The 25,640-nt window shown below is 41.2% G+C and overlaps 1 long non-coding RNA gene across 2 annotated transcripts; it reads right to left on the bottom strand.

The window, feature by feature from the left end:
* Window positions 1–721: 721 nt before the first annotated feature.
* On the bottom strand, window positions 722–9,358 carry LOC138685890 (uncharacterized). Of its 2 annotated transcripts, XR_011325266.1 has the most exons (5): window positions 9,129–9,358; window positions 8,577–8,674; window positions 7,873–7,976; window positions 3,806–3,908; window positions 722–1,032 (listed from the first exon to the last, which is right to left on the bottom strand). It is a non-coding gene; the product is annotated as an uncharacterized lncRNA (long non-coding RNA). The 2 variants fall into 2 exon arrangements; XR_011325265.1 differs by lacking the exon at window positions 722–1,032 and having other exon boundaries at window positions 3,119–3,908.
* Between the last annotated feature and the right edge of the window lie 16,282 nt (window positions 9,359–25,640).

Here is a 25,640-nt window from a genome sequence, read left to right as displayed (position 1 = left end):
AGCTTGGACTTATCCAGAAGAGACTAGAATAAAACCATCACAGGCACACATGCAAGAGTGGTAGATGGGGAAGCTAAATAACACTTAACAGTCAAAGAAAATGAAACCTTAGCTCACTAACGGCAAGAGTAGGGCCAGCAGCCAAAGCACTGAAGTCATAAACCACCTGGAATGGAGGGCAAATGAATTTCTGTTTCTGAACAGAAGTATCCACAGACACCCTAGCATATTTATATATAAACATGGTTACATTATTTAGTAACTTTGAAATGATCACATTCTACAATTGCAAGCAGGCAAAGATACAATGCTGTCCTAGGGGAGAATCAAGGTAGGCATGTTACAGTTTTATTACAACCATTTTGTTTCCTTGTTGATCGCTGAAATCCATGGCATTTTACATACATACATGTCCTCCAACCACTTATTTCTACAGCACACAGGACACATGTTACTTTTAATGACAGTCTGCCAAGTTTTATGCTCCTACTTCAAGATTCAGGTTCAAGGCTCTCACTCTGATCCCACTGGACTGCTTCCAAGTGCTGTCTCTAGTCTTGCAGCACAGCTTAATCATTCTCTTCCTCAGGCAGGGGGCCAGTGCCAACGCTGCCATCACTCATTTTCACATTTCTTTGTGCCACCCTTCAGCATCCCAGAGTTCTAGAGTCCTCTCTTTGGCCTCCATCATAAGCTCAGCTTCACAACATTTGCAGAGAACAGCAAAAATCTTCCTTATACTTTATTTGTTCCTCACACATTCAGTATCACAGCAGCAACAGGCCTAGACATTAAATCAACTATAAAAATATCTTAAGTGCATTTAAAATGAGAGAGGTCTCAGCTGAAGCAAACCAGCTGCTGGCACCTAGATGAAGAATTATCTCTCACCCACAGGTAAACAGAACCTCAGGAGCATCCACATACTTGAGCCACTTCCAAAAAGGCAGTTGTCTGGTTCCTTTGGGAAAGGTGAAAGGGCAAAACAGCTGGTCCAGTCATTTTTATTGTGATGCTCAACAAGATGCTGATCTGGAGAGGGAAAGATGGGGGAAAAGAGCATCAAGCTCACATTATCTCAGCAAGCCATTTCATAGACTTGTAAGGGAAGTGGTGTACAAATTCCCCATGGGACATCTGAAGCATCCAGATGATCATCAGGGAAATCTTTACCTTTGTGCCCAGAGACTTACAACTGTAGTACCAAGGATCCACAATTTAATAGTGAAGATAATTTACCTTGTATAAAAGTTAATGTTTTATTACACAAGACTGTATGGTGCAAATATTTTGAAGTGGTACATGGGCTTTGCCTTTGTGGGGTAAGTAACAGCGTGAGAACTCGCTCCAACACATCAAAATTGCTTTAACAACATGCTTTGACAATGTATTCTGACAGGTGGTTAATTACAGCAGTATTTCAGCAGGCACTACATTTACCCTTTGTTTTACTACCAGGTGGCACAGGAATATACACCATGCCTATCAACTAGAACTCCACCACGTCATCTGCTGCAAGTTAAACGCAAAGCAAAACAGTTAAGTATTACACACTTCCCTTGTTTTAGCACGCATCCAGACAAGTTACAACCCCCCTGCCCAAAGTTCAGCCCACTACTTCTCTGCACATCCCTGAACATTATTTCCATTCAGTTTCTCCTCACACTATTCCCTCTTGTTGCACATGCAAGATACCAGTTAAACACCATTTTAAAAGATTTTTACATCTATATGCTTGTGACTTGTATTTAAATGTCATAACTTGGGTTTGAGTCTTGACATGTTAAAATAGTAAAATAAACAAGAGAGGTCTCATTTTACATGTTGCCTTAGTCTTTAAGCATGTTTTTGCCTTGACAGCATTGGAGAAGGATACACACACTTCCCCTGTCTGGTGGAGCCTACGGCACTTGTCTTGCAAAAGCTTAACTGACTCAACAGACAAGCTATGAGGGGATGCATTGCTGTGTCAGAGCACTCACACAGGCCCACAGTGCTCAGACATCAGTGGCAAAAATCACAGTGCCCCACAGCTGGCCGCAAGGTGCTGGCTGAACAGCCTTTTGCCTCTGCTCTGCCAACTGGCCAGAGCTTCCACAATTCAAGCGTCCTGTCACCTGAAAGCAGATCTGCTCTAACAGCACATTGAGATACAAATGGATTCCATATCCCCAAGCAGGGCCTGGTCACCTGCCAGGGAAGTGCAGCCAAATTCCTTGCCAGGGCAGTCAACCAGGTTGGCCATGGGCATTGTGAGGAGGATGTACCAGCAGGGAATCAGCTCCCAGTTCCCACACTTCCTCACTCAACCTCTTCCTTCAAGTACATCCATGTATACTGACTTTAGTGACCACAATCAATATTCCAGAGCTTTCAATACAGACAGAAAGAGACCAAAAGCTTCAGTGCAAATCAAGCCCCATTGCTAACATGTCTGCCCAGCATGAACTTAGCACTTGAGCTCTGTTCACACTTTAATAGGCAATAACAAGATTCTGCATTTTGTATCTCATGTAGCTCATATCAGACCCTGTTCTCACCCCTCTCTAATAACTCTGTTCAATAAAGTGTCCGGATGTTTTGCATATAGGTAAGCCAAGCTAGCTCACAACTGTTACAAGAACTAACAAAGCCTGGAAGCATAGACTGACTGGAGGAACAAGCAGTACTGAAAGCAGACATAACTATCTCTTTAGACCAATGACAACTGCAGCTGAAAAAGATGTTTTTCTCCAGAAACCTTGAAGCACACCCCACCTAAGAAGTACGCCCTGGACTGAGCATAAACAGGGTTAACAAATAGATGAAACAGTTATGAGACAATCTAGCAGCACAGTAAGTGAAAGAAGGTATTTTTAAAAAAGAAACTGCTTTCAACAGAAATGAAACTTCAGAGCATATGGTTCAAAAAAGCTCTGAAGAATCCATGTTGCAAACATCTTTTCCTTTTCAAGCTAGAATGTCAAAAGTGTCAGTTTGACAATCTCAATTAGAGAACAAGACCTCTTTTCACCTTATTACAGTTATTATCACAAGGACTTGTTGTTCAGTCACTGCAAAGAGGCCACAGTAATTGCAGGAGAGCTACATTAGCTCAGCTTTTAGAGTGGTCTTCCCCCCCCCCCCATCCATTATCCAATGTGACTCCTTGGGTCTAGTTACAGCATTACAGAAAAAAATGACTTTGTTGTAATTGGATGACTGAGGTTGAAAACACTCAGGCTAGAGTGCCAGCTACAGGGTTCAGGTTTCTTTGGGTCCTGCATTGTTTTCACAACACTGAATCTAACCACAGCTTTCATACAACTGCATTTACATTAAAGCTGCAAAAACTGTACAATATCTAAGTACCTATAACCAAGTTTCAGTAGTACAGGGCTTGATGCATTAAGGAACTTCACTGATGGTCTGGAAATATAAAGTATTTATTTTTAACTCACATCATATTCTTCAGCTTTTAACAGACAATTCTAGTATTTACACAGTTTCCCAGAAGGCAGTTACTCATGTAACAAAACAGAACAGAATCAGTCCAGTTACAATATACACCTGCTAGGAGGAGGTAGCTCAAATCACTAGAGAGGTCATCCAGTACAGGCAAATGACATTGGTAATGCCATTTATGAGCAGCAATATGCATACCTGCTATCGTCCATTAAGTACCACATTATGCAATGGACAGAAGGACAACATGTTGCTAAGGGGAAAACCCAGCCTGTAGTTAGACACAAAAGATTATGCAGTTGCTGTAACCCCCCCCCCCCCCCCCCGCCATTCTCTTCCAAAAATCAGCAAGTTTATTGACCAGGCATGGCAACTGAGGTACCAAGAGACTGTCAGATGACACCCATCAGCTTCCAAATGCAGCAGTCTGAAGAATAAGCTCCAGTCTTTCCCCACTGCATGGCCTGCAATAGAAACAGAACAGAAATACAGTCTGCATGTCTCAGGGCAGAGTATGCAGTTTTACAGAAAATTAAGCCTGCCTATTTTACTCCTAAACTTTTCCAGGAAAACTTACCAGTGCAGGGACCCCTCCTTTCTCCAAGACTGCAGCCTACTGTTCAGCAGTCAGCAGCACTTGTAAGGAACATCACTGTCAGAAGATGCCCTTTGTTCACAAGTCTAACCCCACAAAGAGTAGGTCTCAATCTGGTAAAGAAGCTATTGCCTTCCAACTGTGTGTTGGATAGGAGACACCATGGGAAAACATATACAACAGCATGGACATTTAATACAATGGGGCATAGCGGACAACATAAAAATCTGATGTCTAAGATCTGGTAACATTAATAATTATATTGCACATAACTGACTCATTTAATACAACTGGAATAGTCTCATAATTGTTACAGAAACTGTCTCCGGAGAACAATTGCAAACACCTATCAAGATCATCCTCATAAGTGAATGATGTTGGCAGCAATACAAATCGCCACCTACCAATGCAGCTTCTAAATCTGTTAGGGGAGTATACATCCTACTGCTGACAATAAAGGAACTGCTAAATGCAGTTAGGCTTTTTTATTATTTATTTGTTTCTCCCTAATTACACTTATTTCTATACAACAGTGATGGCAGTCCATCAGCATTTGTTCATTCACTAGAGCATTTCATGATGCCAAGTCAGGCTTAAAAATAGGCTCCTATGTGTTATGGAGCTCAGTTTGGATACTATTTCTTGCATAGAACATGAATGGCTATATGGATGAATTTATCTTACAGCTCTCTAGCTTGCTCTTTGTTTCCCAATGCACTAAAACTGCATCTGTAATCATGCAGTAGATTGCAGCAGGCTATTAAATGATCTGTTATACAGTTCAGCATCCCAGGCCAACTTCCATGTGCATGCAGGATGCTGAATGATACACCCTGACCAAAACTTCTGTTTAGTTCCTTTACATCTACGTGCTTACGGACACCAGCACTCTAGCTTGAACTCTGGCCCTAACACTCCTGGAGGGTCAAAACTCAGGCTTTCAGCAAGGCAGAATCTCACAGTTGGATTAAAAACACATTAAAGCCATTTTGGGGGTTGAGAAGAGGTTAAACTGTCTGCCTAGATACAGCTGCAACTAAGCAGCTCCACACCAGTGTGGTCACTGTGCTGTGACCTAAATTTAATTAAGAGGTACTTCCACAGGGACAAAGAGGCTCCTGAGGTACTGCTCTGTTAAAAGGCCACAGAGTCAGAAACTGGCAACAGTACTATGCAGATAATAGCCTTATCCCAAATTTCAGACTCATCTCCTGTTAGCAGCTGTCAAATGTCACTTGTACACATAGCACAGCCAGAAGGGCCATAAAGGAGTTTTCTCCATCAATTCAATGGCAGCTTAAGTGGTCTGTAGAAAGACAGGTCAGTTTAGGATGACAAGCCTCAAACTGGGAACAGGATGCTGATGAAAAAGTGACATTTGGAAGTAATAATTGTGTACATTTCTAGATTTGGGGTGAAAAGCTGCATTTTCTCCTTCCAGACCAACAAGAAACCTAGATGATTTCCTGACTTTCAAAGACAAGGCAATATATGAGCTCTACTTTTTGTGATGAGGCAGGAATCCTTCCTATTATATTACCATTCATTTCTGGGCTGGAGATTCAGACTCAGCACACCATGGCTAAGACCAGGACAGGTGCATGAATTACACTTTCTAATACATCCCACTTCTCTGAATCCAACTCCTGCCTCTCCAAGGACTGCTGTTCCTCTATTAACTGTCAATTTGCAACTACAATAGCATGACATTTCAAGGTAGCTCTACTGCAAATGCATTGACGCCGCTTGATTTCAAATTGATATACCTCAATTTGAGTCTATTTAAAAACTCTAAACAGCTGTCACCTAAAATTAACCCAATAACAAAAGTTGATAAAAACCCTAATATTGCCAACAAAACATCCCATGCCTTCTTTCTCCTGTGATTATTACTTTAATTCAGAAAGCTCTTTTTTCCTCACTTATCTTAGAATGATTAGGGAAGTGTCTTCACCTACACGGTAAGTATCAGTTCTACTACGATGCATCATACTATACGCTCCAAGAGCAAGAAACTAAGTGGTACACCCTTAAATGTGGTTTAAGATTGCCATACAGTTGCTGCAGAAACTGCACCCTCAAGAACTCTAAAATACATTTTGAGACCTGCCATGTAATGCTAATGGCAATATGAATCACTGCCTAATTAGGCAGCTTCTAACAAGCTGAAGAGACCAGCAGCCTTCTAGTATGGTCCCCTCTCTCCAACATACTCAACCTGCCAGATTGTTACTAAACACACATGCTAGTCTTCAAAGTTTGGTCTAAAAAACAGGTTAGTCAAAACAAATGCATCTATTCACAGCAGTACTGAATTCCATAGCCAATGCTTTCACAATCAAGGGGGGGTTGTATCTTTCATGTTATCTTTATTGTCCCTTGTTTAAGCATTTCAAAGCCATAACTAAAAGAAAAATAAATAGCTCAAACTATTTTCTTGTATTCATCAGTACAAGAACTTACTTGGTGGCTTTCAAAGTTACAGAGCTAGAATATATAGTAAGCAGAGAACATAGGCACCAGCTCTCACAAACTGATTAAGCAGAAAGCCCAGGTCCTGTAAAAAAGTGTTTGTGTTTGACATGTTCCCAACAGCCCCTGTAACAGGGATGGTTACTCAGTGTGTCAAGCTAAGCATCTTGAAGTCTCTAGGCCAAGGTTAAAATTCAGCTTTGGAATGAATACTCCTATGAAAATTCAACAGCTGGTCAGCCACCAGCAGGAGAATCATCAAACCTGTCACTTTTCCTGTGTCTAAACAGTACAGTGCACTATGCCACCCACCACCTTTTCTGCACACTTCCTAAAATAGCTATGCTGTGACCAAACATTTGCTGATTGAAAGAGTATCCCTAACTGCGTCAGCACACTCTCCACAAATTGTGGAATTGTCTTTCACTGAACCATTGTATTCCAATTTCAGATGGTAATAAAGAGGAATCCTAAAATCCCCTAAACATAAATGTACTCTGTGCTCCAGCACCAGTAACATGTCTACCATAAAAGCAATAACATCCTACTATTAGATTTTAAAATGTAACTGAGTTTAGGACTAACTGCATTGCTTGAACCCATGAAATTAAGTTTGAGGCCTTGCCATTTATATTGGGTCAGAGCCTACCAGTACTTTCTCACTTTTACCCAAGTGTCAGAACTTGCTGAAGTACAAGAGATTATACAGATAATTTACACAGAAATCAGGGTAGCACTCACCTTATAAAAGGTGCAGCAAGTTCTCTAGAGGAAAAACTGCACATCCAACAAAAATTACCTTTATATGAGCAAATAACACTTGCAGCAATATAAGCATCTTCTCAGGTAGCCTCTAATCTGATAGGGGATTACATGAACTGCAACTGCTGATGGTTTGCTTTGTTTTCCTTTTCCCCAACTACAGTTATTACTATCAAGTTACTATACAAAATGCACAGCAATTCATAAATGATTGATGGCTACAGTAAGCTTTATAGAGCAAAATAGCAAACTGAATTATGCTGGTGATTTTAAAAGAAAGAACAAAAATTCCTATAAGTAAGGTGATCCTTCTGAATCACTTTAACATTGAAAATTGTTTCTCAAGGATGTTCCACTCAATAGCCTGAAGAGTCCCAGATATTAATGAAAAACAGGAATTGTTGAATATACACATATCTATAACTGACTTTGTGCTGCAAGACTTGTCCTATTTGTAAACAGCACATGTAACTAAATGGATACTGTGACAACAGGTTCTCAGTATGAAGAACAGCAGGGAACATACAGAAGTATTAAGCAATTAAACAGGACTGTGAACATGCACTCGCAACATACACAGAGCTTAGGATTCAACATACCTGAAATGACAGCTTCAGGTAAGGAGGCTGACAAAGTGGCAGTTCTTGTCAGCGCTGTCACAGGATGAAGAAGTTCATTCCATCTTTTTCAAATCATTCATTCACTGCACAGAAAAAAACTACTGTAGTATAGGTGAAAACATGCAAGATACCAAAGGTTTTGCTATCAGTGGAAAGCGCAGTTATGATAAGAAAGGTGTTGAGGTTGGGCTGTATTTCCACAGAATCAAAAAACTTGAAGGTAACAAAACAAGCTAAGTTGACAATTTTTAATCAAGAGCAAGTTTGCTATCTACTAAAACCAGGCCAGAATTTCACCAGTAGAGGGGCTTTTTTTCAGTACAATGAAATCATCAGCCATGCTTTTATAAACAGAGACAAAACCAACAGTTCAGCTGCATATTTTTAAATGGAAGAGGAGCGGAAGAAGGCCACAGAATTTTTGTTGATAAAAAAGGTTACAGACAGAGAGTGTGCAGAGCTGGCAATGGTGAGAAAGGCAAAAAGAGACACCAAGGAAGGAAGACTGACTGAAAGAACAGAGAGAGTTGCAGCAACCAGCAGTCAAAGGATTGGAGAGGTGCAACACCGATGTTGAAGGAAGAGGGGAAACAGACAGCTTATTTGGTTCCAGTTAATATTAAAGGTGGAGGAAGTACAAAGGGAGGTAAGCACAACTAGTGTGCAGATATTAGAGGCAGTACCTCCACAGCGAATGGCCTCCTGAGGGCAGCACAGCTATCTTGCACTTTCAGTCACCAAGTTTCAGGTTTTTCTGAGGCTTCACTGACCTCATCTGGAACTACCCAGGTCATTGAAATAGAATCTGAAAAAAAAAGAAGAAAACTTTAATGGAGAACAGATTGATGGCATTTCCTGGGGTTAACAGGGACACTCTACAGAAACAGTCACATAGGAAGAACCCAGAAACACAAAGCCTCCCAATTAACTGAACACAAGAGTAATTGCAAGAACAAAGCCACAAAGGACTCTGGACCATGCCTTTTCCCTTCTCTAGCAAGCCAAATGAAAGCTGGCTTAGAAGAAATAATGACAGAACTGTCTAGCAATTTTGGAAAGAACAGTTGGTAGAAATGAATAGAACTTCAAAAACTAAAATAAAAGAGGGCCTTCATCACCACAGCAGAGAAAAAAATAACCTTCAGGTCAGCAAGAGTACCTAGAATTGTATGGAAGCAAGGGGAGAACATAGTCACAGAGCTTATAAATCTAACTAATCAAGAATTGTATCTCACACTTCAAGCTTGCTTTTCAATCTCGCCTTGATTGCAAGAAAGAGCTTCTTTCTGCTTAGGTGCAATCTTCAAGACTTCAACATCGCATGTATTAGATCATTATGAACTCCAGGCTTGGTTCATGAAGAGTTCAGCTGAAAAGACAAAGTCAGTCCCCATGTTTTTAAAAGCATGGCTGATAATTTCATTGTACTAAACGCTTATGCACAGCACAGGGCATCCGCTTTGTTACACAGCCCTGCTCAAATACTGCAGTGACTTGACTGAGGCATCTCTAAGGAAATGACTGAAGTCTCCTGCTACAGGTTATGGGGGCAGCTGTGCTAGCTGTTAACTGAAGACACACCCAAACACATCTCTAAAATTATTGAAGAAATTCCTCTTTCCCATATTTTTGGCACAGTTATCTGAAAGCATGCCAGGCCATACAGTTCAAGAAACCAGAGATTCACAGGCACCATTTATAGCATCAGGCATACACTTGGCTCCTAATCCAGCTACCCCTCACCTGCAGCTATCCTTTAAACAGCTCACAGGTATATCCTTTGGTTTACACTTCATCTATTTTACATTCAACTGTTCAAGAAAAAGTGGTTCCTCTAAGCAGAAGCTACATTTAACTAAAGGCACTAAGAAAATATACTTCAATTCCAGACCAGTAAAGTACACAGTGTGGATGCACAGAGCCAATACATAATTAAAACTGCTACAGAAAAACCCGCTAAGGAAGAGTTTTAAAAAAATCAGAATAAGGAACTAAATTATATTACTGCTATACAGCGCAGGCTCAAGACCAGAAACACGGACACCACAGCGTGAACCTTTGCTAAACGGCAGCGCTCACCTCACTGAGGGAGCGCCCCCCCCCCGCTGCTGACCGCCCGAGGCCAACGGCCACCAACAGCAGCCCACAAACAGCTTTACCGAACTGAAAGACAAAACCCCCAGTCCCTCAGCAAAGACCCCAGCCCCCGCAACCACCAACCTGTACAACAAAAAAGTAAATTCCTACCCGCCCTCTCCCCCCCCCCGCGGTACTTGTACCCGCCCGTGGCCGGGGAGGGAGGGGGGCACTTCCGATCCCCCGGAACCTTCTGGAAGGTGGGCGGTCCGGCGCCACTGCGCATGCCCCTGGGGCGCTGTAAAAAGGGGCGGGGCCCTCCCTCAGCGTGCAGCTTCGGTTCTGAGGCGAGCTGGCTGCCTGGGGAAGAAAACGACATTGCTTTGTTTGTTTGGCTGGGTGAGAGAAAACTTTCAGCAAGGGGCTTTTTAGCAAGAGCAGGGTCTGTCTATGCAGTTAATAAAGTCTCCTTTTTCTGTTTTGGGTCTTAGGGGTTTTTTGTGGTTTGCTTCCTCCTCCTCCCCCCCCAAGTGTTATTTTTAGTTTTAAGAGTTCTGCCTCTTGTTTGAGGGGGTTTGGGTAGTGTGAATGAGGGAGTGAAAAGTTATCCTGAGATAGTTAAGAGCACCTGGGCTGTGCTTAAATTAAGTGTAGCTGGGCTGGTTTCCTATAGAGGAGGACAAAGAAGAAGTGTTTTAAGATTGCCAAGGCAGGAAAATATTTCTTTGATATTCATATTAATTTGTAGTCATTATGTGCATAGTATGGATACTGGTGTCTTTATTGTTTTGCCTTGGTGATTTCTCTAATGTGTCTGGTATGTTTTCCTTTCAGATCTGAGATACGGGCTCTCCTTTCCTTTGTAAAAAAGGGAGAGCCCTGGTTGCTTCAAGACTGGTCAAGCTCAGGTGATAATCAACTGAGCAATCAGCTGGATAAGCAAATGGCTCATGCATGGGTTTACAAAACTAGCAGTGTATGCTGGCTTTATTGCTGTAAAAATGTAATTGCATTTTTTGTTTAGTGGGAGATGTCCATTTTATATGGTAGTAAGTTTAGCAGGTGGAGCAGTTCAGATGGAGGAAAAAAGTGTATGTTTCAAGGTGAGCTGAACCTAATATGAGAGAAGAAAAATACAGATGATGGTGCTAATAAAAATAATGTGCTGGGGTTGTATGATGATATTGAGAATTAATAATGCAAAGTCAGGTAGAAGAGTGAAAGATATAAGGCTCTTATTGTCCATGAAAGAAAAAAGTAATCTGTTGCTGTTTTAACTGTATCAAATAAACATCAGGCTGTTTCATGTCCTTGTAGGTGATTTTTGTCCATTTCAGTGCAATGGAGGAAAAAAAAATTAACTTAGCATAAATGCAGAGAGAGGGGGAGCATGCAACCTTGGAGGATAATAAATAATTCTCACATTCTCTCACTTTTAGAGTTGCTGGAGATACAGAGTTTAATATCAAAACCTGGGAAAGAGGGTTGGAGAAAGTGAAAGTTCACTAAGGTGAAATCTCCTTAGACTAAGGCACTTAAATTGTTTACTGTCTTGTTTAGAAGATCATGAGTTCCAGTGCAGGCATAAGAGCTCTGTTCAAAGATTGGAAACTGGAATGTAACTAACTTTATCTGGGACATGAGGTAGGAAACTGAAATTAGCAAATATCAGGATACGGGTGGTGAAAAAAGTGTGTTCTAAGTATTATTAGAGATGGCAGCTATTCAAAACATGATTCTTGCAGTTCTGTGAACTTAACATGCCTGTTAAAGCCTGGCTTAACTTCCAGTTGTGTTGAGGGGTAAATTTTGCAAGAGGACTTAACTTATTTTGGTTCTTCAAGGGCAACCAAGTTGGTGAGGGGCCTGGAGCACAAGTCTTATGAGGAGCGGCTGAGGGGAGCTGGGCTGTTTAGTCTAGAGAAGAGGAGGCTGAGGGGAGACCTTATGGCTCTCTACAACTACCGTGAGGGGGGTGCTGGTCTCTTCTGTCAGGTGGCTGGAGATGGGGAAAGAGGAAATGGCCTCAAGTTGAGGCAAGGGAGATTTAGGTTAGATATTAGGAAAAATTTTTTTACTGAGAGGGTTGTCAGACATTGGAATGGGCTGCCAAGGGAAGTGGTTGAGTCACCATCCCTGGAGATATTCAAAAAGTGAGTAGGCGGGGTACTTCAGGACATGGTTTAGTGGGCATGGTTGATGGTTGGACTTGATCTTGAAGGTCTTTTCCAACCTAAATGATTCTGTGATTGTAAGTTACAGGGTCATTGAGTCCCTTTGTGAAATAGCTTATGAAGTGGATTTTCTGTATGTGCTCTTAAGACCTACTTAGATAGGCCTGGAAATGAGATCAAAGGTTTTGCCATGACAGTAACTCTCTCTGTTCTCTATGTAGGCTGTAATTGGGGCTTATTTGGTGAAAGTTGAAAGTCTCTTGTTCTGATTTCAAAACATGCATTAAAATAAATAATGTATACCTGTCAGAAATGTAATACTTCCATAAGCCTCAGGTATTTGTGCCAAGCAACTAGCCTGTGTGCAGACTAACAGAGCATTATGCAGTGTAAGCAGTTGCTCTGTTGGAGAAGAGGCAACTGACATCTCAAAAATGGACTTTGCATTTAATTAACATATGCAAGTCAAGCTATACATCAAGTTGCAAAATCAATACAGCTTGTAGGACAAAAGGCTAGTACCATCATGCAGTTCTAGCCAGCAAGGAGACTCAAGTTTCATCTTAAAGGAGAGTTGCTTATTGCACATAATTGGGCTAACGTATATAAATCTGCAAAATATTGCCTACTTTTATTAGGCAGAAACTGCTTTAATTGGAAGGTAAAGTTTCAGCTGTAAAGAATTGAGAAGTGTACTAAAATAACAGGCTTGAATAGATGAAGCTCTTGTGTAACTGAGACATCACTTTCTGCCAAATAAATGAGTTCTATGCTGATGTGTTTCCCCTTTTTTGCAGTTGTCACTGCTGGGTGTGAGGCTTCTTTGGCTGTTTGTTGAAAGTTATATCCTGCAGCTTGTTGATCAGCTCTTCATCTGCCCGGAGATGCTGCTTTTAGAGTTGTGAGAGGAGTGACTGTGAAAAAGATGACTTCAGTCTGCAGGACACTTGCTATTGAATGAGGTATGATAAATGCTGGGGATGGCTAGGGATGGGTGTCTACAGGGGTAAGAAATGGGACATGAAGTGCTCTATTGCAGGTTGTTTTGCTTTCATGAGCAGTGAATTCATAGGAACCAGCTGAATGCAAGGGGCATGCTATAAAGGATGTAAATGTATACAGGAAAGCTTTATTTTGTTGCTGATGTGTAGAGTTGATGGAGATCAAGGAAGCACAAAGGAAAGTCCTGTTGCTAATGGAACACATCACCTGAAAGTGTTTAGCTCCTAATAGTGCTGGTGACTGGAGCTCAGCTGAGAAGTGTTCTTACCAAGTAGTTAATTAACATTTTGTGCAGAGAATCTGGGAAGAGTATTAGCCCTTCAGGAAGGTGGTAGTTGAAGAGCTTAGTTACTGTTGCAGTTAACAGTATAACTGTATCTTTAGGCAAGAAGCACACTGATTTAAATTATGCTAGGGGTCATAGTTAGGATAGCTGTCCTTTAAGGGCTGTGCTCTTGAGAGGAAAATGAAACTAGATGTAAATGTGTGTACTGACTGTTCTGATCCCCAGAAATAAAATTAAATTACCTGGCTTTCTGTCAGGAATAGATTAGGTTGTAGTGGTGACTAAGAACGTATGGGACTTCTGACACCCCACAGACAAAAGGTTTTGCATGTGGAAGATTTCTTGTTTGATTCTTTGGGGTTTTTTTGCTTATGTAAAAGCATCTTGCCATCTGTGCAGCTCTGTTTTCAGCTGGCTGCTGTGGCCTTAGCCTGCTCCAGTGTGGGCAATGTGACAGAGCTGCTTTTCTTAGAACTTGGGAGTCTGAGTTTGGAGTTGCTTATCCCTCTTCGTTCTTGCTTCTTTCTTGTAAGTACTGAGCTGAGTGTTCCATGTAAATCTAGTAAAAAATAGTGAAGCTGTTCTCCTTTCTCTCCAGACTATTTGCATTGTTTTTACAAGTTATAAATTGGGAAATTTCTGAATGCTTGGCTTAACAGTGTATTCTTGTGTGTGTGATAAGCTTATGCCCTTGCTTTTCAGTTTACAGTTTGAATACAGATTAGTCAGTTCTGCAGAGCTTCTAATGAAGTCCTGGTCCTTCAGAGAACTTGAGAAGCATGCTGCATGTCACTTTCTGCTCCCTTTGTGATTGAAACTGCAGCAAATATGTAAAGATCTCTACAGAGATTCAGGGAACAGGCTGAAATGGTTGATAGAATGGCCTTTTCCTTGACACTGCCGCCTTGCAGTGAGGGAATTTAGGTTTTGTCACAAATAAGTGGTTGAAGTGCTTGCTGGATCTATGGCTCCTGGTGGAGAGTTGTGGCCTTTCTGGGATGTGGCTGTTACACCTTGGTTTTGTGCCTCAGGCTGTAGAACAATGAATGCTAAGACTTGCTGCTAGTTCAGGGGTTTTAAATGTGTGATTGGTAGGTGACTGACCACAAAATTGCATCTAGTACTAAATATTTGGAGACTTGGTGAGGTATCGTACAAATGATTTGATGTTGATCTTGCCACACATATTTAACAGGGCAATTACTGGGCAAGGTATAAACTGGAGAGCAGTTGCACCTATGTGGAAACCTTGTCTTAATACATACTCTTTTTCTTTATGCTTGCAGAGACAAGAACCAGTCTGCTGAGAAAGCTTGTAATGTACTGCAAGCCTAAGTGCTAGCAATGTTGAACTCTGTAGTTCAACAATTTTTTCCTCCATGTTAGTAGCTTTAATTACAAGTACCATACTATGATGGAAGACAGGCAATAGTCCTTATGTTTAGTCTCAGCTAGCTGTAGGAATTGAGTAAAACATGAGAAATACTGGCTATGATAATAAAGGACTGTCAAGTTCAAGCTGATGAATTTTTTTCTCATTCAGATTGCAGCCTTGGAGAGAGAGGGAAGCCTTTGGCTTGCCTCTTCTCCCTTTTTACTGTTTTGAATTAGAGTGGTTTCTTGGTTGTCTGGTTTTTTTAGTAGGGTAAGGATGTCACTGTGTTACTACATTAAGGTGTAGGCTAGAATGAAGGTTTTGAAGAGCAGGATACAAAGATCATAGGCATATGGTTGGGAGCCCAGAATCATCTGTCACACTGAAAGCATTTAACACTTGGTGTGCATACTGTGGAAGCTCTTGCTGGGAAGGAAAGCCAGCAAGGGGATACCTTCAGAAGGCTCCAAACAAAAGACTTCAGAGGGAATGTGTATTTTTTTTGACCTTTCAGATGCCCCATAAGAGTCAGAATTTAGGTGCTTGATTTTTAGAAACCAAGTTTTGATTGAAGTCCTTTAAGCAACAGTAAAGGATGGTGTGTTCATATTGCAGAATAGCAGATGTGAAGGAAACTACTTCATTGAGATGAATGTTGCATACAAGTGTGGTGTTTATTGACAAATTTTAATTGGCTTTTGAAGGACATGGTTATAGGTGTAGACCTACATTTTGTCCTTCAAGGCACTTCATAAGTAAATGCATATAACTATGGAGGCTCTATACCTTAAGCAGCCATAGTTTCAGTAAATGCACTGTATACTTTGTTCATCCGTGAATAGTAATTGAGTCCTGGACTGCATTTATAGTGCTGAGAGTATAATACAGCTACCATGATGTATAATAATGCTTAAGAGCTCCAGGGAGGCTCATTTACATCATAGTGAGGGAAATGGTCTTGCCAGGAATAAGAACTAAGAGGCTGGTATTGTGTGAATTACAAAATGGTTTTCAGGTGGGGAAAGTCTGAGTGAACTGAAGTTATGGAAGAAAAGGGTGTAAAGGCATTTAAAATGATTGTTAGAAAGATCAGTTGGCTTTTATTTCTCCTTTCACTGACTTGGAATAAGAGGGGGTCTCTTCCTCTGTAGACACTTGGAAGAGGCATTAAGTTAGCCTTTAGAGACCTGGGTGCTTGTTCTGTTTCTAAAGAACCTGACCATCTAGTTTTACTGAAGGGAAACCCAGATGTGTAACTCCAATGGGAAATGCAGATGTTTTCCAAGGCTCTTAATGTGGTCAGCTGGGAAGGAGGAATTTTGTGTGAGTTTGCATTGTCTAAGCACAGTTTTGGTTTGTACTTGTTCATTGCTTGGATGTCTGGTTTCTTTTGCACTGCTTTGATAATCTTGAGGAGTTTTAGTCTTGTCCTAGTTCAGATTTGGTGATAAAGGACTTGGCAGTCTTCACAGGCTCATTGATACTTTGCAGAGATGTTGATTGAAGTGTCAACTGGTGCCAGGTAGGTTATGGCAGAAAGGCAGGTTGGGGAAATAAGATGCACAAGCATTCAGTGATAGGCATGAAATACAGCATTAAAAAAAGCAAAGTCTTAACTTGCCAGTGTGGTATGATTTAGGCTTTCATGTTTTCTTGGTATTTATGCATTCATTTTTTCACCTGTGTCCTAGGCATTTTCTGAGAATAACTTGGTTTAGTTGCATCATTTGAGTATATTATTGTGGAGTGCTAGGGGACTTTGAGTTATCTGTCATATAGCAGATGTCAAATGCCAGTGAAGAGCAAATTCTCAGTGTATCTGATGGAGCACTCTGTGTAGATTAATCCACATCGTGTATCAATTTCCTCTGAACACAATGAAGGAGGGGTAGGAATGGATCAAACACTGGAACCTTGCCTCTTAAGAGGCTGGAAAAGATGAGGAAATGAGCTTAGAGATGAACTTTGTTTTGTCTTTCTGCATCAGTTTGCTACTGTACCTTTCATGAGTGGTGTTCCTTTGTAGAAGACTGAATACAGCTGTTTGGGTATGCATGTGCTGAGCCTGTTCATTCAACTGAAGTCAAAAAGATTAATCAGAAGTGTGTGCTGTTGCCTCTTGAGGTAATTTGAGAACAAAACAAAATCATGTTATTCTACCACCACTGCAAAGATGTGATTCCTTTCCCCTTCAGAGCAGAGGCTATTGGGCAATAGTGATAGGTGTTATCTGTTTAAGAGCTTTGTGGCTTCCTTTTGGATAGATGGACCATTTTTCCTGGGTTTTTTTTGGCTTTTGGAAACTGTAAGACATCTGGGTCTTTTCCTGAACAACTTGCCATTCACTGTGCTTTCATCTGCTTTAATACAGGATGAAGTTTTTTCCACTGCTGTCCTGAGTATGAGGGGCCTCATTAGTGGCATAGTCCTCCTTCTGTATTGGAATGCAGAGTCACTTTCTAGAGAGACTTGTGTCCTTAGCTGAAGCATTTGAGTTCTGAACACTGTGAATGCTTTTGTTTATCTAAAGAGGTGCAAAACTTGGGTAGTTAAACCATCTTTAGGAAAGATTAAAGACAGTTGCATGCAGCTCCCTGTTTGTTCCTTCCAATTTCAGCGTAACAATACCGTAAAAAGGTTTTGTCACTTGCAGCAAGGCTATGAGATGGAGGGGAAACTCGAAGCAAAAGTGAAGATGTGTCCTTTTGGTGCAAAAGGAAATTGCTCTGTCTGAATAAGCTCATCTGCTTTGCACTAGCAAAAAGCTTTGCCTGAAACTCATGGGGAAAAACTTAGTGAATTGGAGTGGCTGTGTAAGAAGCTGCTTGGGGAGGAATGATACCCTGTAGAATAAGGGGCAATCTCAGAATGGCTACATCAGTTTTTCTTGAAATGAAGGTGTTTCCTTGTTGTTTGGGTGTATTAAAAAATGTATTTAATGAGTCTCTGGACATTATCCTATTGACCAGTCCATGATACTCCCCACACTACCATTGAGGTACTGTAAACTTATAACCACTTGTCACCTGAAATGTTGATGTAAGTGCAGAGGGCAGGAGCTGTTTTTTCCAAGTACTCCCAAGCTTCATTCAAAATTGGGAATCTAAGGGTGGGTATTTACAAATGCTAGTTTTCCAAGGCTCCTGGTGTAGTTGAAGTGACAAGCTCCTCTAGGAAATAATTTGCAACAGTCCTGACTTAGCTTCTGACTGCAGAGTTTGTGATGATTGGCTTCCTTAGCTGGAGTCAGCCTCTGTGAATGCTCCCAGAGGTGCGCTGAGCAGCTCTGAGTGTCTGGTCCATCATATTCATAAAGCATACTGAGATTCTGTGTAAAAGATGCTACTGAAAAGCTAAGTATTACTGTTGTCATAAAGTTGATGTTAGTACATCTGTGTGTCCTAGGGGAATGCACTGTGTGAGCATAAAGTGACTTGGTGGTTTTCCCACCCTTAAGACTGCAGCTTTTACAGCTGCACTATCCTTGTTTATAAAATATATTGATCCAGGGACATCATAATCTTGAGATATGACTTGTCTCATTAGCTAGCAACTGGAAGTTGCTGTAGCAATCTGGTAAATTAGTGTGAGTACAGGCAGAGGTATGAATTGCCATCTGGCCTGGCGAGTGTCTGATTCAAATGTTTATGTGGATGTGTCATGACAGAATACCATGTGCTTTAATCAGGCTTGCTGGCCCATATGCATTTAAACTTTCATGTGTGCTGACCATGTTTTACCTGGAAGAACCCCCAAATTTTCCATTAGCAGTATGCATTTGGTACTGAAGAGCAGCAATTTTTTGGAAAGAGCTGTTACCTGAAGCGTCTTGCAAATGAAAGACCATTAGGAAAAGGAGACTTGAGTTGACAAGTTGTGGGAGCAAAGCAGCAACTGAGAAACACCAGGAAGATACTTAAAGTCTTAACAAAATATTGTTGAGCTTTTTGGTGCTTCATTCCATGCTGTACTTCTGCAATGAGATTTTTGCTTGGTCAGGTGGGGACTTGTAAATGGCAGATGGTATTAGTTCCTGGCTTTCCTCTGCCCTTCATGACGGTTCCAGTTTCTGTTTGGTGGGGTAGTGTGTGTAGTGGTGGGAAGCTAGCAATTGTTTCCAGCAAAATCCTTTTGATATCAGTTGTATCTGTTGTGCCATATTGCTGTAGAAGTCTTTTCATGGTTGGAAAGCACAGATCTCAAATCTGAGCCACTGGAAAGCATTGACTGAGATTTTTTTAAGATGTTTAAATGTACCTGTGCATCACTGTGCAGGCAGTAGTCTCCTCTTGATTTCAGTGAATGGTGAAACCTTCAAAGTTGTAGTTCATCTGTTTCCTTTAGCAACAAAACCCCAGTAAAATATGGCCCAGAGTTTCATGCAGCTTGTCACACAGTGACAAGCTTTGAGATGCTCTGGTAGTCTCAAGATGGCTTCTAACCTCACTGAAAACAACAGGGTAGGACACGATTTGAGGCCTGCTTCTCTATGCAAGTATTCATTCTGACTCTAAAGATAACTGTCTGAATATAATCAGGTTCAGCAGTTCAACTGTTCTCCCATAAGGCCATTATTGGAAGGGAGGACAGAACTGGGCCCTTAGTAGTATTTGTTTGACTGTCATCTATTGCCTGACTTGTCAAAACTATCTACTGGAATCTAGACAATATGCAGCCCAATTGATGGCTTTACTGCAGATGCAAGGTCAGGGTCCCAAGATTTGTTTGTGTTGGCTGGCATAGGTGGTGGTGGGTGGCTAAGGCATCATAGCCTTAGATGATTTGAGAAAGCTCTGAGGTTAGTTACAGCCTTGCTCTTTAGGAAGAGATGGCTGAAAGATTCTGGCCTTGGTTCTTTGTAGCCCATGCTTGAACCAAGTGATTGTTATTTCCCATTGCAGTGATTGGATGCTTAAAGTGAGAGGTCGCTTTCTAATGCCTGCTGTTACAAAACAATTTCATGCTGTTGCTCTCCCCCTGATTGAAAGGGGGAGAAAGAGCAGGCTTAGGCTCACAGCTTGCCAAGGTGTTTAGCTCTTCACAGGCTGTAATTCAGCAGGTAGCCAGTCATGCAGTCACATGTGCAAATGCTCTAACAGCTTAGAGATACTTTAAGCATTTAGTCTTCTGTCTTGGAAGAAAAAAGAGGGGAGTTGTCCTAGCTAGAGCTGTCAATAGTGCTGAAGTCAACATGGGTCAAAAGCTAACAGGATTGCACAGTGTACTTCTGCAGTTTGTACTCTGCAAGTATAGCATTAATGGCTGCTTGCCAGCTGTGACACCCTGCCAGACAACTTGCATTACTGGTCCTGGTACATGCTATGACACATGCTAATGCCTGTAATGTTGCCTACAAAGGGCAACAAACAGTAGCTGCCTTGGGAAAAGGAGGTGGGAATGTGGAAGGTCTGCCAGAAAGAATGCACTGCTGACAACTCTGAATTGGCTGCTGAGATGAGTAGAATAACCCAGGTAATGTTACACAGAAATTGCTTGTCTTTTGTTTTAATGTGGGTTGCCATCTATGTAGAGGGACTGTGTAGGTTAAAAGGGTGCTCTTTCCACATCAGCTTTGTACTACTGTGAATTTGGATGCAAATTTTAAGATGGGGCAGAAATGATGATACTTAGGTGCCTCACGGGTGAAAAAGCTCAACTATTGCATCTTAACACCTCTCCAGCAGAGAGCCTGCTAGTGTCCTATACCTTTCTTAAGATTTATGGCATATTGTTAAGCTGGCTAGGAGAGCTAGTGCTGCTGTGGCAGCCAATTTCTGAAATGGGCTTCTGGTGTCAGGCTGGCACAGTGCTTATGCCTGTGGTAGATGGGGGGCCAAAATGAAATATTTCTTCTAGCTGACAAATGCCTGAATAAGCCAATCACTTTACAAGTGAACAGCAGAGTCATCAACATTGCCTTCCTACTGTACTTTGTTAATTGGGTTGTAGAAACATTCCATGATCTGCAAGGTCTGTTTTCCTACTTGGGTTCTTCGTCTTTCAGCTCCCTTTTCTGTATTCTTGTTTTGTGAAACTGTAATATGCTGTGATAACTTAGATCCCTTCTTTTGACCTGATCTCATGATGGCTAACTTGTTACAAGGATTTGCATGAGATGAAACTAGAAATTGCATTCTTCTACATTAATGTGGCCTTTTCGTAATTGTAACTAATTCATGGTTAAGGCTACAAGAGAATAACAAATTTCTGAAAATAATATTAAAGGGCTAGACAGCTTTGTATGAATATACCTTGCAACAGTTATGTATGAGCATCATAGAAGGGCTTTGCACACTTAACGTGGGGTTGGAAGTAACACCTAATTCCATAGTCCTTTTTTAAAATATTTTTTCTTGCATGAAATAGTGTTGATAATGTAAATTACAGGTGCACTTGCTCACCAGTAAGGTGAATAGTAGTAAATTGGATCCTTGTGCTCAGGAATAACATAGAATATAGAGGTGTAATGTATGACTAGGGTCAGAAGTGGTAAAAATGCATTGAATGTGGCTGATGTGCAACTCAAATGGACTGCTGCTTGTGTGTGCAGGAAGTTTGCCAGATGGTTTAAAACAGTGAATGTGTTTATGGAAGTACAGCAGCAGCTGGCAAAATGGGTGGTTTCTTCTCAGAGCAGTTCAATGCTACCTGTGATGTGGCAACAGACATGGTTGCAAAAGTGATGATGAGGCTCATCTGGGATCTAAAGCAGTCTGTGCCATGTAGTCTGAGTTTATCTTTGTTTGCTAGCAGCCAGGAAGAATGCTGTGTGAGACAGGTTAGTTTTGCAGCCATGCGAGAGGTGCCTGTACCTTATCTCTACTGTTTTTGTGCACCAAATCCATACTTTGTGCAAGTCTGTTGAAGTCTGATTCTGAACCAGGGATACATCTGGGTCTTTATTGGTCAGAAATTATGGATGTCATAGCCTGGCTTGCTTTGCTGTAGAGTTATGTAGCCCACAGCATGCTCCAGACACTGTTTTGATTATTGCTGGTGGTTTAAAGTTCAAGTCCTCTTAAATAGGTTGCTAGAGACAAGTTTTCTGTAGACTGTGTATGGCCTTCATATTTGTGCAGTGATCTTCATATTGCCTCTGGAGGATCAAAACATCACAAGGGAGTAAAAAAATGTGAGGGCTTTATTGTTTTTGAGGAAATATTCATTCTCCGCTGTGCTGGAGCAGACCTGGCTTAAGCCAAAGGTTCTCTTTGGGGCTTTGTATATACTCTTTTTAGATCTGAAGGAATTGATGAATGACTTGGGGTAGGGAGTGGTCTTGCAGAAAATAGCCAGCATTGCCTACTACATGCTGAAACGCATTCTCTCAAAATGTTGCAAGAACAAAAAATGCCAGTCTCCTTGTTAGCTAGGTCAAGTGATCACAAGTGGTTTCTAGATGTAAATGAAAAATTGCAGATGCTACACCTTCATTATTATTCACACAAACCTGTCTTTCCTTCTGCTCAACATTTAATGGTCCAGTAAGCAGGACAGTAGCATCCTAGGAAGAAGGCAGAGTCATCCCAGCCCTCCATTCTTTACGCTCTGTTGAAGTGTTCCTATTAATAGGCAGGACAAGGGCTCCTGTCCCAGTCTCTTGCTCTCTCATTAGCATGCTTTCAGTTTTTCAACAGAGCTGGCTGATGTGCTCATTGGACCTTGAAGGATTTGTTCCATGTCAGATGCAAGATGCAAGTATAAACACAAGATATGCCTTAAAGTTAGAGGGCTGTTATTGCAGGGATGATGGTGAAAAATAGCTAAAGATAGGTTGGTATCCTGGCCTTGCATACCAGAGGGTACCCCTTCTCATGGTGTTTTTGCTGGGATGAAGCAGTTATTGGTGTTTTTCAAGCCGAATGGATGATCCCCTCTTCAGTCTTTCAGTTTTAGTGGTAACAGAGGCCTGCTGTTTGAGGTCAGAACAACAGAAATGGGAAAGCACTGTTGTGGAGGTGAAACAACTAAAGCCACAAGAACTGCTACAGATGATCTTATCTTTTTCTGTGTGTCCTGGTTTCAGCTGGGACAGAGTTAATTTTCTTTCTAGTAGCTTGTATAGTGTCATGTTTTGGATTTAGTATGAGAACAATGTTGATAATATATACACTGCTTAGCAACAACTGAAAACATCAGTATGTTAAGTCAAGGATTTTTCAGCTTCTCATGCCCAGCCAGCAAGAAGGCTGGAGGGGCACAAGAAGTTGGGAGGGGACACAGCCAGGACAGCTGACCCCAACTGGCCAAAGGGATATTCCATACCATGTGATGTCATGCCCAGTATGTTAGCTGTGAGGGGGGCGGATGGCTGCTCGGGAACTAACTGGGCATCAGTTGGTGAGTGATGAGCAATTGCATTGTGCGTCACTTGTTTTCTATATTCCAAGTCTTTTATTATTATTGTCATTTGATTAGTAGTATTATTTTCTTCCTTTCTGTCCTATTAAACTGTCTTTATCTCAACCCATGAGTTTTACTTTTTTCCTGATTCTCCTCCCCATCCCAGTGGAGAGGGGGGAAGTGAGTGAGTGGCTGTGTGGTGCTTAGTTGCTGGCTGGGGTTAAACCATGGCACAATGGAGAGGGAAGAATTGTTCAACATTGGCAGTGGAGCAGAAGCGTGAAAAGGAATTAACCTGAGCACTTTATTGTACGGATCTTCATCCAAGCATCGTAAAACATTATCCAAAGGTGAATTAGTAATGTGTCTGTTCATAGCTAGCTGAGGAACCAAATGTGACATTATACTCCTGTCTGTGGGGAAAAGGACTGATAATATTGCTAGCTTTGAAGGGAGAGTGAGGACTAGCCTGCTATGTAAGAATTGGGTCTCATGTAGCACTTTCCATGTGTCTGCTATTGGTCAAAGCACCTGAGTACTTAAAAAAAAAAAAAAGTCTTAGATGAGGGCTGGCAGGAGGTATCTTCATTTATAAGGTTTTTTAGGAACTGCAGGTCTGATGAAATGGCAGATCCCTTGTTTTTGCTCCTCAAATGATGCATGTGTACTTCTCCCACAATGATCTATGTACCAGTTCATGTGTTTGTTTGCAGTGAATGGCTGAAATGCATGGGTGGCTGAGATTAAAAACAGTAACTACAGCAGAGTTAGCTTTTATTTAGACTATATAAAGAAACATTTTGTAGGTAAACTAGTCACTTGCTATGTGGACAAGCTTTTCAGTTCTGCTGTTAACTGAAAGTATCTGTTTCTGGTCCATAGCTGCCAAATGGAGGTGATACATGCTTAACTCTCTAGGGGTATCTACTATAAATATTTTCAGACTTTGCATAATACCTGATTCTAAAAGCAGCTTTTTTGAAACTGTTGTGATAAGCCTGAGATGAAAGCTCTGCTCTTTAGGAATCTTGTTTCCTTGGCGAGATTTTTTTGAGATGAGGGAAGTGTGAGAGTCCCAGGATGAGCAGACAAAATGTACTAAGCTGGTCTATTTTTTCACTGCCTTGTATGTCTTATAATACCTTTTGGAAAGGTAGAGCCAGTTGAAATCTTTTCACTGGCAAAAAGAATCAAATGGTTTTGTAAACTTTTGTGTTGATCTAGTTGGAAATGATTGGAACTTCTAATGCAGTAGAAAATTGACTCTAAGTAGAAAAACAGTTCAGAGGTCATTGGCATAATGCACAATGCTGAAAAGGGCCTTTCCCCTTATACTGGTTCTTGGAATACTTTTCTCCCTTTGGTTGTTGTAGTGTGTGACTCTAATCATTGCCTATATGTTGTCAGCATAAATGTGGGCTAAAAGCTAGCTCCTGCCTAGCCTTTAAGAATGGCACAAATTAAGGAATATCCCTGCAGGAGTAGATGGAGGATGAAGTGCTTAATACATTCTTAAAATTGTGTTTTGAACTAACCAAATAATTGTTATAATGCATTATTCAGTCAAAGAAGTGTTTTGTAAAAAAAAAAAACCCCAAACATTAAATCTTCATTGTAAGTGCATCTGTTATTCCTTCCAAGTGATTAGCTGTCAGAGTCATAAATTTTATTTTTTTTTGTGGTTAAGACTTCTAAGAACTGTATAAGACTAAGAAACTAGCTGTATTTGACAGAGGGTTAGGGCTTTCAGTCATGCTGTTTTTACCAGGTCAAAGATGTGGCTGACAACATGAAATACTGCTATTTTGTGGTGGTGGAGCCTGCAAAACTATATATGTGCCAAGAGAGCCCCATCACTATTTGGGCAGGACTGACAGATAATGGCACCAGCAGGGGAGAGTTTAGAATCCAGTTAGAACAAGGTGGGGAGGAAGTATTTTTAGCACTGGCTTTATGGTTCTTGTTGCCCTTGTTTGGAGACACTTGAAGCAAGACAGCAATGCCACTTCTGCCTCTTTTGGGTTCTCTATGTTTCTGGTTACAATGAAGAGTGTAGACTATGAAGAAAAAGTCTTCTGAATCAGTGTGAGGTGTAAAGGTTATTGTTCTCTATTCCTGCTTAGTGAACTGTTGGGGTTTTTTGAGCAACTTGTCCATCTTCAATCTCTTGTCTTTGTTAGATTTAGCTAGAAAGTATTACTGCAAGGAAAGTATGCTTTATGGTAAGCTATTTTCAGAACTACAGAGGTAGAACCTGCTAGCCCAAATGACTATTAGACTATGTACCTGATGAGTTTCTGTAGGCAAAAAGGGGAGAAAAGGAGCTTTGAAGTCTGCAGATATACAGCTTGTTAGCATACCAGTTGTAGCAAAATAAGTGTAGGAGGTGATGGTAATAGCATGAAGGAATAAGTGTGTTAGAGTGGTGTGGGGAAAGAGGAGTAGCTGGTAATACAGGATGGGAAAGGTGCTGAGGCAAGGACTGCAGAGA

This window comes from Haliaeetus albicilla, chromosome 7, assembly GCF_947461875.1.
Source record: "Haliaeetus albicilla chromosome 7, bHalAlb1.1, whole genome shotgun sequence".
NCBI classification, from domain to species: Eukaryota; Metazoa; Chordata; class Aves; order Accipitriformes; family Accipitridae; genus Haliaeetus; species Haliaeetus albicilla.
This window is presented reverse-complemented; position numbering and strand designations above follow the sequence as displayed.